The sequence below is a fragment of the Pseudophryne corroboree genome, chromosome 1, assembly GCF_028390025.1.
Source record: "Pseudophryne corroboree isolate aPseCor3 chromosome 1, aPseCor3.hap2, whole genome shotgun sequence".
NCBI classification, from domain to species: Eukaryota; Metazoa; Chordata; class Amphibia; order Anura; family Myobatrachidae; genus Pseudophryne; species Pseudophryne corroboree.
The window spans coordinates 487,385,401-487,400,488 of record NC_086444.1 but is presented as its reverse complement, the minus strand read 5'-3'; the positions used below and the strand labels follow the sequence as shown (position 1 = coordinate 487,400,488).

The following is a 15,088-nucleotide window of genomic DNA, read 5'->3' as shown; positions in this document are numbered from 1 at the left end:
CAGGTCTCCAAATAAGCAGAAAAAACATTCATGATAAAGCTTTTGTTACTGGCAGGTGTTCTCACCCATCCCCTATTTGCTTATCAGGTTCCAGATCCAAATACTGTGTATTAACATATTTGACCTTCCTTATGTGATCACACATACATGGTTGAAGACCCTTTAAAATGGCAATATTGTCACACTGGATGAGTCAGTACTGGAAAGGAAAATCGATGAACCACTCATTAAACCATTGCTGTACGTCAATGTCTCCAACTCACCAGAGGGACCAGGACAGGCATCATCTTCATAAGGCCAATTGACCACAGATAGATCTCTGACAGATGAAGTAATTCCCACCAGACCACAGAGGATGATACAGAAGGGAAAACCTCCTCCACCACTGGCAGGAGCTGGAAACACACAACCAATTGCAGCTTGTGAAACAGATGATGACGAAGAAGAAGGGGGCACTGCAACACCAAGAGCTTACAATAATTGCCCAGCTAGAGGCATCAGCTGCTCTTGAAGTTGTGCAATGGAAGCAGAGTTGGCTTGTTTAACAGAAGTAAAGGGTGCTGATTGACTAGCTAACGTGACAAATGCATTTGCACAGATTGTAGCAGCTGCAAAGATGGCACAATGCAGTCACCAACCACCAACCAAAGAAACCATGCCGGAAGGGCCTCCTTGTTGCTCCCTCCTAGGTAATACTGTTTCTTCAAATGAACATGCAGCCTCATCACTCCTGACTAGCTGAATAGAAGTGGAGCCAGCCACTCTCATGGTACAGCTGCCTGCTGAAGTGTTTTTAATATTTTTTCTATTTTTCTATTTTTATTTTTTGTTCATCAGTTTTTCATTGTTTATTATTCTAAAAGAAAAATTGTTATTATATCATCTTGGCAATGATGTATCTACAATAGGTGCAGTGTGTGCTGCACACATGGGCCCACAGGGTCCAGTGGGGCCCACACCACACACCCTGCACCCATTTTTTCAATACTCACCTCAGGCGGCAACACCATTTTCCCAGAGTTATGCGCATGTGCAGTAAGGAAATCTGTGGAAAAATGGCATGCACATTAGAGTCTGTGCCCCTCTAGTGCTTAGACTTTATTGTGTTGCCGGAGGCTGGTTGCAGAAGAGGGGGCCCAGATGGAGGAGTATGCACGTGGTTCTCCCCCTCTGTTTATACGCCCCTGCTTCTTAATAACAAAAACTACAGATCCTCTGTAAAAAGTTAAGTATTGTACTTTGTATTCTTCAGTACTGACTGTTTTTTTATAATTTTTTTGGTCATTTATATTACCCATCCATTGGTCTGTATTATATAAATGAGATTTCTTTATGCATTATATAGTACTACCAGCATTTCTGGGTTTGATGGGGATTTATAATGTGCTTATATCATACTGTAATTCTTTATTATTGTTGCATTAGGATCTTTTTACTTTTAGTGGTGTACTCTGTTGCATTAGGTTCTTTTTACTTGTAGTGGTGTACTCTGTTGCATTAGGTTTTTTTTACTTTTAGTGGTGTACTCTATTTTATATGGCACTATTTATTTTCTTTATTTTATCTGCATTGGTGTTATTATATGTATGGTGTATGTTGTATCTCTAATATGCTCTCCTTTTGTTTGTGTTTCTAATTTACCTGTGGATTCACTTGGGCACTGGTGTTTTTCTTTTTTTTTAATTCTCCAGTACCTCCAGGACGCAAGGCATCCATCATGCCTGCTGCATCAGACTTTGCCTAGTGCTGGTGTGGCTGGGAGATAGCATGAGGTCATCATCTTTCTTGCTGTAGGTTATTGTTTCTTTAATATGGTTAATACATGGAAAATTTCCATTTTACAGAAGACAAGGGAAAGAACTGCTAATTGTAAAAATGAAATATCAGTTAAAACTAGAGATGTGCGGCGGGCATTTTTCGTGTTTTGTGTTTTAGTTTTGGTTCTAATTCCCCGCTCGTGTTTTGGTTTTGGCTTGGTTTTGCCAAAATCACCCTTTCGTGTTTTGGTTTTGGTTTTGAATCTGGATGATTTTTGAAAAAAACATAAAAATCACAGAATTTGAGGTAATTTTGATCCTACGGTATTAACCTCAATAACATTCATTTAAACTCATTTCCAGTCTATTCTAAACACCTCACACCTCACAATATTGTTTTTAGGCCTAAAAGTTGCACCGAGGTCGCTATATGACTAAGCTAAGTGACACATGTGTGCGGCACAAACACCTCGCCCATCTAGGAGTGGCACTGCAGTGTCAGACAGGATGGCAGATTTAAAAAAAAAAGTCCCCAAACAGCACATCATGCAAAGATGAAAAAGAGGTGCAATGAGGTAGCTGTATGACTAAGCTAAGCAACACAAGTGTGGGTACAAACAACATGGGACGTGCTGGAATTTGCCCAGATGTAATACACGCACAATATTGGTGGCACAGGATAGCATATCCCTAAACCAAACACACACACGGCAAAGCCTGTCAAATTAATTTGGATAATAATAACCCTTTTATTTGAAGCTATTATAATAATATGCAGCACAGGTGAGCGTACCCCTACACCACACAGGGCACACCCGGTAAAAATTATTTGGATTAAATATTAATAACCCTTTTATTTTTAGTAAATAATATACTGCTACTAGATAAACTCCAATTGATTGATGGTTGGAGAACTCACCACCCGACTGACAGAGTATACACGTGCTTATCGGCTGCCCGCGGTTCCCTATGTAGAATCGACTATGTTTTAGTGTCGGCCTCTCTATTTTCTAAAATGAAAGAGCTTGATACAGTATCTCTCCTATCTGTGTATCAGACCATGCTATAGTATGAATGACATTGTGCACTACTGTAGATTTAGGCCCCTATATTCAGTGGCGCTACCCCATTTCTTTCTCCACATCCATCAAATTTCGCAGTGAAGTCCAATATGCCTGGGCAGATTATGAACCTCTCAATATTGATTCCCTGTCTACTGACCCCTCATTATTTTGGCAAGCATCCAAATCAGTCCTCAGAGGAATAGTCATAGCTTATGTCCATTCTTTCAAAAAGAAAATAGCAATTGATTACTTGACCCAACAATCTCATCTGACTACCTCCTATCAACTCTTCATATCTGACCCCTCCTCTACCAATAAATCGGCCTACTCCCTCGCCAAAATCCACTTTGATGCCTTACTTACTAAATTATAAACCACTTACTCATTCCGTAAAGATCATATTTTCTTTAAGTTCGGTAATAAAGTCGGCAAATTACTGACAAATCTACTACGTAGTCAATCCCCACCTATGGTGATTCATCCATTGAAACTTGCCGATGGATCTTTGGAATCCCGTAGTGCGCACATTGTGGATATTATGACAGATTTTTATACATCTTTATACTTTGCCCCCTCACATGACTACACGGTCGGTGATTCCTTTTGGGAAAACTTGACTGTCCCACTGCTCCCCTCCTCTGCTACTGATTTCCTCACAGCTCTGATAACTGAATTGGAAATTAAAAATACTAATTTAAAAGCAGGTAAAGCCCCAGGGCCGGATGGTCTGAGGGCCGAATATTATAAACTTTTAGCCCCTTCCGTAATACCTGTTTTAATTGCTTTGTATAATCAAATTATTACTATCCATACCCTTCCTAAATACTTTAACTCGGTCATAATCAAACTGATTCCTAAACCGGGAAGGGATTTTAGCAATCCCTCCTCTTATCGACCGATATCTCTCCTTAACCTGGATTATAAAATTCTAACAACATTTTTGGCTGATAGACTAAAACTGCTCCTCCCATCCATAATCCACAAAGACCTACTGGGATTTGTTGCTGGACGACATTCCATCACTAATGTTCGAAGAGTCTTCTCGGCTATCTTTTCTGTTTCCCAAGTGGATTCCCCATTGCCTAGCGCCATACTCTCCCTCGATGCCGAGAAGGCCTTCGACATGGTGCTCTGGAATCATCTTTTTCACACCATGTCTAAATCTGGTTTCCCATAAGAATTTATAATGATTATAAAAACATTATACCTATCTTGAGGGGTACCAGACAAGGCTGTCCCTTGTCCCCCCTGGTTTTTTATATTGCACTAGAGCCATTGGCAATAGCACTGTGCAATTCATCCCTTTATCAAGGCATCCAAATTGGATCGATTGACTTACGAGTTTATTTGCAGATGACATGCTTTTGTTTTTGTCCCACACTTAACACTCCCTATCAGTAGTGATAAACATTATTGCCCAGTTTAGCGCATTCTCAGGCTACAAAATAAATATAGACAAATCGGAGATTATGTCCCTATCAGGATCCCTTGACTTTATACGCACTGACCTATCTCTACATACTATGACCATTGTTACCTCACACTTTAAGTACTTGGGCATACACATACCGGCTAAACTTTCTGACTTATATGGTCTATATTTTACTCCTTTAATATCACACATTTCCAAAATTTAAGAAGGGTGGAATTCTCTCCCTCTTTCTTTATTAGGTAGAGTAGCGGTGATAAAACATATTATTTTTCCTAAACTCCTGTACCAAATGCAGATGCTCCCAATACGCATGTCTAACACTGATCTCACCTATTTAAATACCATTTTTCAAAAATTTATCTGGAGAAATGGGAAATCCCGTATTGCGCGGAAGAAATTACAAATGTCTTGCAAGCATGGTGGCTTGGGTCTACCTGACCTATTGCTTTATACTCACGCAATTTTCTTCTGCTATGCTTCTTACTGGCACTTAGAAAAAAGCATTTACACTGACAATGAGTTAGACTCAGCGATATTATATACATTGTCTCCTAATGCCCTCCTCCACACTCCGCGAGCCAAAATACCTCCTAAATTGTTCCCCAACCCACTCTTTACAGATACTTATATCTCTTGGCTGACTATTAATAAAAAACTGAAGCGTACCCATAGGTACACGAAACATATTTCTTTATGGGGCAACCCCCTTTTTGAGCCGGGGAGAGATTCTTCTATTTTCCGTAGACTCTTCTCGAAAGGTATCCGAGCTACCTCAGATGTCTTTGACCCGGGTGGCAAATTATACACTTTTGCCTCTCTTCAGGAAAAATTTAGACTTACTTCACTGTATATTTATCCCTATATGCAAAGTCAACACTTTATTTCTTCTTTAGCTCAATCTACACCACCCAGAAATTCCCCTGATGAGATAGATGCACTGTTACAATTTCTAGGTCAACATACTTACAAATTTAAATTTCTCTATCTTCCTTTATTATCCCTCTATAAAGATACGATCTGTACTTCAATTGTATCCTTGTGGTCTAAAGACCTTCCTATGATAGAAATTGCCGCAACTATCTTTTAACATTATGACCGGTCCATGAAACTACTACGCTCCTTCTTGCTACAGGAGGTCCATACCAAGGCGGTGCACAGAGCTTATATCACGCAAATGCAATGTAAACATTACATGCCCTCTGAACTCAAATGTTGTTTGAAATGTTCCATTGCTTCTGCGACATTTGTAGTACACTACTGTATGTATGGCATTGTCATAAAATCCGAAAATTTGTGAACAAAGTTGTATACTTTATTAATAACACTTTTGATTTACAATTAGATCCAATCCCTTGCCTAAAATAGAGAACAAAAAACACCTGGCGCTGTGACTGACTACAGAAGAATGCAGCAATCCCAAAAGGGTCTTTGGTTTTAACCCTTATTACAGAACCATATGAAAAACAAAACTAGGACTGCGCAATTCACTCTGATATGGATATTTATTATCACATAAAATTAATCCCTAAAAAACACATATAATCACACACAATACTAGATGCCGGCCAGCATTACATAAAAATTATAAGATAAACCCAGTAAATCTATTATTAATGGGTCTAGTAATAGAGGATATTACTTAATTCTGTTAAAAGTGCCTACTACACTTTATATCCTGACATATACGCTAAAAAAATCTCTAAAAAATCTATTAACCATTAATCAATTTCTCATGCGATATTAATTATATCCCTTCCAGTAGATTTTAACCAAAATAGGTATGTCCAGCGCTTTTATCACAGTTTGTAACTTGCGCAAGCTAAGCGACCCAAGTGGCCAACACAAACACCTGGCCCATCTAGGAGTGGCACTGTAGTGTCAGACAGGATGGCACTTCCAAAAAATTGTCCCCAAGCAGCACATGATGCAAAGAAAAAAAGAGGCGCACCAAGGTCGCTGTGTGACTAAGCTAAGCGACACAAGTGGCCGACACAAACACCTGGCCCATCTAGGAGTGGCACTGCAGTGTCAGACAGGATGGCACTTCCAAAAAATTGTCCCCAAACAGCACATGATGCAAAGAAAAAAAGAGGCGCACCAAGGTCGCTGTGTGACTAAGCTAAGCGACACAAGTGGCCGACACAAACACCTGGCCCATCTAGGAGTGGCACTGCAGTGTCAGACAGGATGGCACTTCCAATAAATAGTCCCCAAACAGCACATGATGCAAAGAAAAAAAGAGGCACACCAAGGTCGCTGTGTGACTAAGCTAAGCGACACAAGTGGCCGACACAAACACCTGGCCCATCTAGGAGTGGCACTGTAGTGTCAGGCAGGATGGCACTTCCAAAAAATAGTCCCCAAACAGCACATGATGCAAAGAAAAAAAGAGGAGCAATGAGGTAGCTGTGTGACTAAGCTAAGCGACACAAGTGGCCAACACAAACACCTGGCCCATCTAGGAGTGGCACTGCAGTTTTCTAGCGAGAGGATGAGTGCTTCCATCCTCATGTGAAGCTGAACCACTAGCCATGAACATAAGCCAGGGCCTCAGCTGTTCCTTGCCACTCCGTGTCGTAAATGGCATATTGGCAAGTTTACGCTTCTCCTCAGACGCTTTTAATTTTGATTTTTGGGTCATTTTACTGAACTTTTGTTTTTTGGATTTTACATGCTCTCTACTATGACATTGGGCATCGGCCTTGGCAGATGACGTTGATGGCAATTCATCGTCTCGGCCATGACTAGTGGCAGCAGCTTCAGCACGAGGTGGAAGTGGATCTTGATCTTTCCCTATTTTAACCTCCACATTTTTGTTCTCCATTTTTTAATGTGTGGAATTATATGCCAGTATCAATAGCAATGGCCTACTACTATATATTCTGCGCACAACTGAAATGCACCACAGGTATGGATGGATAGTATACTTAACGACACAGAGGTAGGTACAGCAGTGGCCTACTGTACCGTACTGCTATATATATTATATACTGGTGGTCAGCAAACTGCAAAACTGAAATGCACCACAGGTATGGATGGATTGTATACTTGACGACACAGAGGTAGGTACAGCAGTGGCCTACTGTACCGTACTGCTATATATATTATATACTGGTGGTCAGCAAACTGTGCAAAACTGAAATGCACCACAGGTATGGATGAATAGTATACTTGACGACACAGAGGTAGGTACAGCAGTGGCCTACTGTACCGTACTGCTATATATATTATATACTGGTGGTCAGCAAACTGTGCAAAACTGAAATGCACCACAGGTATGGATGGATAGTATACTTGACGACACAGAGGTAGGTACAGCAGTGGCCTTCTGTACCGTACTCCTATATATTATATACTGGTGGTCAGCAAAATTATGCACTGTACTCCTACTATATACTACAATGCAGCACAGATATGGAGTGTTTTTCAGGCAGACAACGTATACTGGTGGTCACTGGTCAGCAAAACTCTGCACTGTACTCCTCCTATATAATATACTGGTGGTCCCCAGTGCCCACAATAAAGCAGTGTGAGCACAGATATATGCAGCACACTGAGCACAGATATGGAGTGTTTTTCAGGCAGACAACGTATACTGGTGGTCACTGTCAGCAAAACTCTGCACTGTACTCATCCTATATAATACAGCTGCTCCCCAGTCCCCACAATTAAGCAGTGTGAGCACAGATATATGCAGCACACTGAGCACAGATAAGGAGCGTTTTTTTCAGGCAGAGAACATATAAAACTGGTGGTCACTGATCAGCAAAACTCTGCACTGTACTCCTCCTATATTATACAGCTGCTCCCCAGTCCTCCCCACAATTAAGCAATAAAGCACAATCAAGTTCAACAATAAACGGAGAGGGCGCCAGCCACGTCCTCTCCCTAACATTTCCAATGCACGAGTGAAAATGGCGGCGACGCGCGGCTGCTTATATAGAATCCGAATCTCGCGAGAATCCGACAGCGGGATGATGACGTTCGGGCGCGCTCGGGTTAACCGAGCTATACGGGAGAATCCGAGTATGCCTCGGACCCGTGTAAAATGGGTGAAGTTCGGGGGGGTTCGGATTCCGAGGAACCGAACCTACTCATCACTACTTGATACATTATCTCCCTGATCTCTTAAACTCTATCCCTCCTCTATTCTGTTTTATGGTACTTATATAATTGCTACATCATCTTCTTACTTTGAACAATTGCCTCAATGCTGAATCTATTTCTTGATATTAGCACTCCCCTCCCACCCTATATTCTTGTTAGATTTTATGCTATGTTTCTAATACCCCTTTTCCACTAGTGTAGCACGGGTCGCAGCCGTGCCGCCTGACACGGCTGCGACCTGTGCTACAGCCCCCTAAAGACAGCGCTCACCAAACCGGCAATTGCCGGGTTGGTGACGCGGCTAGTGACGCGGCAGGGGCGGTGCTGGGAGATCACATGATCTCCCAGCGCCTCCCTCCCATACATTGTGAACGGGAGACGTGTCGCCTTGACACGGCTCCTGTTCACACTAGACAGCTAGCCGAGTTGAACACGTGTTCAACCCGGCTAGCTACCCGGGTAGGATTCCTGGATCACTTGATCCGGGAATTTGCTGGGGGACCCTTTTCCACTAGGGAAAAACACGGGTAAATGCGCGCCCCCACGCATTTACCCGTGTTTAAAAAAGCTAGTGGAAAAGGGGTATAAGAGAGAGAAATTTATTTGAGAATAGAGTTCTATATATACACCTGAAAAGATATCCAGTCTTGGATCGCTGAATCTTTTATTTCTTGTCATCTGTTCTGTGTACAAATATGCCATACTTTACTATGTCATATTTATGATTGTTGCCATCTCATAATGCTTTGTGTTGTGTCCTGTTGCCAGATATTTGGACAGCTACTGTGTTGACTTTGTGCAATATGCACCAATGGCTTCTTTTCGTGTTTTATCTTTGTCTCTCCTTTCATATCATGCGTGTTGTTATCCTGAAATAAACCCAATAAAGATATGTTAAAAAAAATAATAATAATATACAGCACAGGACAGTACTACTGAACTTAAATGGCAGCACCACTGGACTGGATTTGTATGTAATTATATGGATTTATATGGAATTATACGGCAGGATCATTGGACTTATACGACAGGATCGCAGGACTTATACGCCAGTACCACTCTAATTATACGGCAGGATCACTGGACTTATACGGCAGTACCACTGGAATTATACGGCAGGATCACCAGAATTATAAGGCAGGATCACTGGATTTATATGGCAGTACCGCTGGACATATATGGCAGTATCAATGGACATATACAGCAGTGTCACTGGACATATACGGCAGGATCAATGGACATATAAGGCAGGATCACTGGACATATACGGCAGGATCACTGGACATATACGGCAGGATCAATGGACATATAAGGCAGGATCACTGGACATATACGGCAGGATCACTGGACTTATACGGCAGGATCAATGGACATATACGGCAGGATCACTGGACTTATACGGCAGGATCACTGGAATTATATGGCAGGATTACTGGATTTATACGGCAGTACCGCTGGACATATACGGCAGTATCAATGGACATATATGGCAGGATCACTGGACATATACGCCAAGATCACTGGACATATACGGCAGCATCAATGGACATATACGGCAGGATCACTGGACTTATACGGCAGGATCACTGGAATTATATGGCAGGATTACTGGATTTATACGGCAGTACCGCTGGACATATACGTCAGTACCGCTGGACATATATGGCAGTATCAATGGACATATATGGCAGGATCACTGGACATATACGCCAAGATCACTGGACATATACGGCAGCATCAATGGACATATACGGCAGGATCACTGGACTTATAAGGCAGGATCACTGGAATTATACGGCAGGATCACTGGATTTATACGGCAGTACCGCTGGACATATATGGCAGTACCGCTGAACATATACGGCAGGATCACTGGACATATACGGCAGTACCACTGGACATATACAGCAGCACAGGGACACCACCACTGGACTGATGCAGGACAACACAGCCCCACTGCAATGGACTGGACTTATACAGCAGCACTGGACATATGGCAGCAGAGGACACCACTGTGACTGGACTGATGCAGCACAACACACCACCACTGCAATGGACTGGACTTATTATACAGCAGCACTGGACATATGGCAGCAGAGGACACCACTGTGACTGGACTGATGCAGCACAACACAGCACCACTGCAATGGACTGGACTTATTATACAGCAGCACTGGACATATGGCAGCAGAGGACACCACTGTGACTGGTCACTGGACTGACTGATGCACAGGACACTACCACTGGTCTGATGCAGGACAACACAGCGACACTGTAAGGGACTTGTTATTATACAGCAGCACTGGACATATTGCAGCAGAGGACACCACTACTGTGACTGGACTGATGCAGCACAATACACCACCACTGAACTGATGCAACACAACACAGAACCCTATACAGCTGCACTGGACATATGGCAGCATAGGACACAACCACTGTGACTGGACAGATGCAGCACAAGATATGGACACCGAGGACACTGAGAGAACGGAGACACGTCCTCTCTCTACACTCTCCAATGCCGAAGTGAAAATGGCGGTGACGCGCGGCTCCTTATATGGAATCCAAACTATGCGAGAATCCAACAGCGGGATGATGACGTTTTGCCTCATTCTGGTTTCCGAGTCAGGCGGGAAAACCCGAGCCTGACTCGGATCCGGGCTTAGAGCGTGAAGTCCGGTAGGGTTCATTTCTCTGAGAACCGAACCCGCTCATCTCTACTTAAAACACACCCCTTCATGTAACTGGCTACACTCCCTATCACTCATTTGCCAAACAATATTCTTAAAGGAGCCTTGCTTGAAAAAAAACTAGGGATTTAATTATGCTCAGCTAGATCCCTGGGTTGGGCCTCAAGTACACTTTCAATGATCATTGTTAGCTTAATGATGGTGGTACTGTATATAATTGTTTTATGTCACTCTATTGTTATAAATACACTAATCTACAAATGATTCAATTCTTTTCTCAAAGTTTCATACCCTCAATATTTCTTTGGGTTTTCAACACTGTGTACAGCCACATCACCTCTGAAAACAACATTTGGTTTGTGTTCCTTACTTCTGGAAATCCCCTATTTGCGAGCAAACTCCCAAACTGTAACAAATATGAATTAAGTTTCACTCTTGTTATTCCACTGTTCCTGAGTCCTCTCAACCCTTTTTGGCAGCTCAGTCTATGAACTCACTAAATTTAGCAGTCTGCAAAGAGTCAAAAAGTAATCTTATTTGATCTCAAATCTCAGCACTGCATTAAGAAATTGATGTTCAGTGAAACTAAGCACATTGGATTTTTGTTTTTGCAAACTCAATTTTCAACACTCACAGATTGCTCAAATTAAGGAAATTGCACCCTCTGCTAGACTTCAGAAGTATACCTATTTTTATTTTGAAGGTGGCAGGTGATGTTCTAGTAAGCCAGAAGTGACCCACAGGCTGTCAGTTGGACAGCCCTGATATAGCCTATTGAATTATTTTTCATATTTTTATATCTTGTAAACCGAAAGAACATACTCTACTACTGTATAATAAATGTTAGGATTTTGACAGTAAAATTCTTGCTTTGTACCCAGAGGGATTTAAGATATATTGAATGTGCAATGTTCAATAGTCAGCTGTTTCCATAAATGGTAAAACATTTTCTGTTTACTTCAGGAAAGGACATTCACTGAGTGCACAGTATGGTGAGGTATATTATTACACTTATAATGAGGTTTTTATGACATCAGCACATCCCTCTGGCTCAATAAATACTAACACTATGAGAACTTGGCAATAATAACATAGTAATAAAAACATCAGAATATTGACAAGTGTATCGCTGGAAGAATACACAATTTATAAAGTAAAACATATACTACAATGAAAAACATAATCTGTAAACCGAAAATATATAGCAGACAGATTATACTAATGATGTTATATATATGCTTTTTGCAAACATAATAATTATTTCATAATACAGTGCAAGGTTTATATTCCAGGTTTATGCTAGATCAGTATTCTTCCTACAGTGCAGAAAGAAATGCTTTGGCAACTGGACACCAAAACAATATGAAATTAGAGAGGGGAATTAAATCAATAGCCAGTCCACAAGGATACAGCATGTTCTCTCCTCTGAGCAGGTGCTCAGTGCATACTGATAAGCTGATAAAAGGCTTATTCAATAGACTAGTAGCAAACACATGCTTTGTTAGAGATGACTTTTTAAGTCACTATACATCAAAGAGAGAGTGTCAGCCTTTGAGGATAAACCTATGATGGCTAGTGGTGCTCTTTGAACTCATACTAAGGCCCTGGGACCAAATAAAAAAAAGTGGCTGCATTTTTCTCCAGACTCTAGCAGGATTGAGAGCTTCAAAGCAAAGAGCTATCACAAGCAAGGGGAATGCATCGATTGAAGGAATCAGTGTGAAATAGTCTTTAATAATTACCAGAAAGCAGGAATCGACCAATCTTTTACCAAGCAATATTTTATCTTTATTGGATTACTGTGATACAGTAGGTTATGTCAAACGGAATCTACATGGATACTGACCGTAAATGCGGTGTGAATAATATATAGCTGGCATTACATGCAGCACAATAGCAACTTTGCCTTTGCATACACAATTATTAGTAAAATGTGTAAAAGTAGAAGAACGGAGACACTTTTTGTTGGGGCACGCTTTAATTCATAATTGTATTATTTAAAACATCAAAGTTTATTAATATACATTAAAAACAAATATAGCTTCCAAACATCAGAGCAATGGTACTTTATATAGGTGTTAGAAAACCTTTTTCAATGAGTGTATGTGGTAAGTAATAAGCGAAAAAATAATAAAAAAGTTTGCACAATATCACACCAGGTATATTGGTACATAAGATTATATTGCAATTTCACAGTAATAGAGTAGGACAGAATTACAATGGTGGTGTTATGACAAGTTTGAAAATATAAAGTGTGTATCAGTAAATACTGTGGGTGATTTTCAATAGTGGATGTTGGGGGGTCATTCCGACCCGTTCGCACGCAACGGTTCATCACTGTGGTGCGAACGGGTCGGAAATGCGCATGTGCGGTGCCCGCAATGCACACGCGCGTTGTTAGCCAGCGACAGCCGTTGCCAGGCAACGACCAGAAGAAAGAAGAAAGTGATCACTAGCGCGATTGCAAGAAGAATGACAGCGGGGAGGCATTCCGGGGTGGATACTCACCGTTTTCCGAGCGTGGAGATCCAAATGCAGGTGTGTCCAGGCATTTGGAGGGCAGTTTGTATATGGAGAAATACCGCACTGGTGGTAGAATATAGTGAAATAAATCAAAAACAGCCAAAATCCATAGATATAAGGAAACACTAAGTTTTCAAATATAGTTTGGTGGTGCACCCCGAGTCAATGAAACTGTAAGAAAACAGTGAGGAGAAGAAAGAGACTCTTTTGTGGGCGCACTCTTTACTACAAGACAATAATGTAAATATTACATAATAAGAATATGGAGAAAATCTAGATATAAAATATAACTTTTATTAGCATCATATAGTAAAAGGGTGTGTGGTCGTCAAATAAGGTGACATTCCAATGTATACAAAAATTATTATTTTATTCTCAGTAACACAAACAGATAATGTGTAAATAATTGTACAAATAGTAACAGGTCAATGCTAAAATTAGCATAATTGGTCCCGATTGCATAAATCTGGTAGGAATGCTATGTATGAAAAAATATGAAAAAATATAGCGTATAACGCCTAAGGAAGAATATAGGGCTGCCTCAGCTAGTTGGCCCTATGACAATGCCAAATCTAATTGTAGTGGTAATTTGCTCGCTGATTAGACAAAGAATAGAACAGGTAAAGAAAGGATAGCAGTGTGAATCTGCTGTCAGCGTTAGACTCAGAGCATGATGGACCAAAGTAAGCTCTACAACACCGGGTATTCCTCAATGGTCACCCACTTGAGTACTGACCCAGCCCGACACTGATTAGCTTCCAAGATCGGTCGGTTTCGGGCGTTTACAGTGTGGTATGATAGTAGGGGATTGCGGATGACAGCCATAGGCGTGCGCAGCTAATTTTATTAGGGGGTGCACCCCAAGAGGTGCATGTCTAGCACTGCCTTTTGGGCGTATCTAGAACCACCTTTTGGGCGTGTCTACTGTCTAGCATCATCCAGGGACATGTCTAAAACTATTTTACATTTTCTCAGTAAAATCACATGGTTTAATCTAATTTCTCCCTAATAATAAAGTAGATATAACACACCCCAGAGAAAAAAAATGAAACATAATGGTGCGACCACCAGGCAGTACTGACGGTCCACTACGACATAACCCTGAGTGCTAGCTGCCGCTGTACCCTATCACCTCTTACACTTCCCCAATATATCCCTGACCCAGTGCCGGAACTAGAGAGTGATGGGCCTTGATGCATTCCCCTCCCCACCCTCTACCCCACACACACCCCTTGCACCCCCCAGCACTACACCCTAATTTTGAGTGGGCCACTCCGAAAAGTACAGGAGATTTATTGAGCCAAATGGGAGGCGATCACGAGACCGCATGTCGGAATACCGGCACCACAGGCTTTTCTCTCTCTGTGGGTGTCCACGACACTCACAGAGGGAGAATAGATCCAGCGGCGAGCGCAGTGAGCCTCTGTGCCCGCAGCGTGGCCAGTGCAGTGAGCCCACAAGGGGCCTTCTTGCGTGGCGATCCCGGCGAGCCCGCAAGGGGCTTTCTAGCGC

The 15,088-nt window shown here is 41.7% G+C and overlaps 1 pseudogene; it reads right to left on the bottom strand.

The window, feature by feature from the left end:
* Positions 1 to 14,263: 14,263 nt before the first annotated feature.
* LOC134950756 (5S ribosomal RNA) lies at positions 14,264 to 14,382 on the bottom strand (annotated as a pseudogene).
* Positions 14,383 to 15,088: the final 706 nt, after the last annotated feature.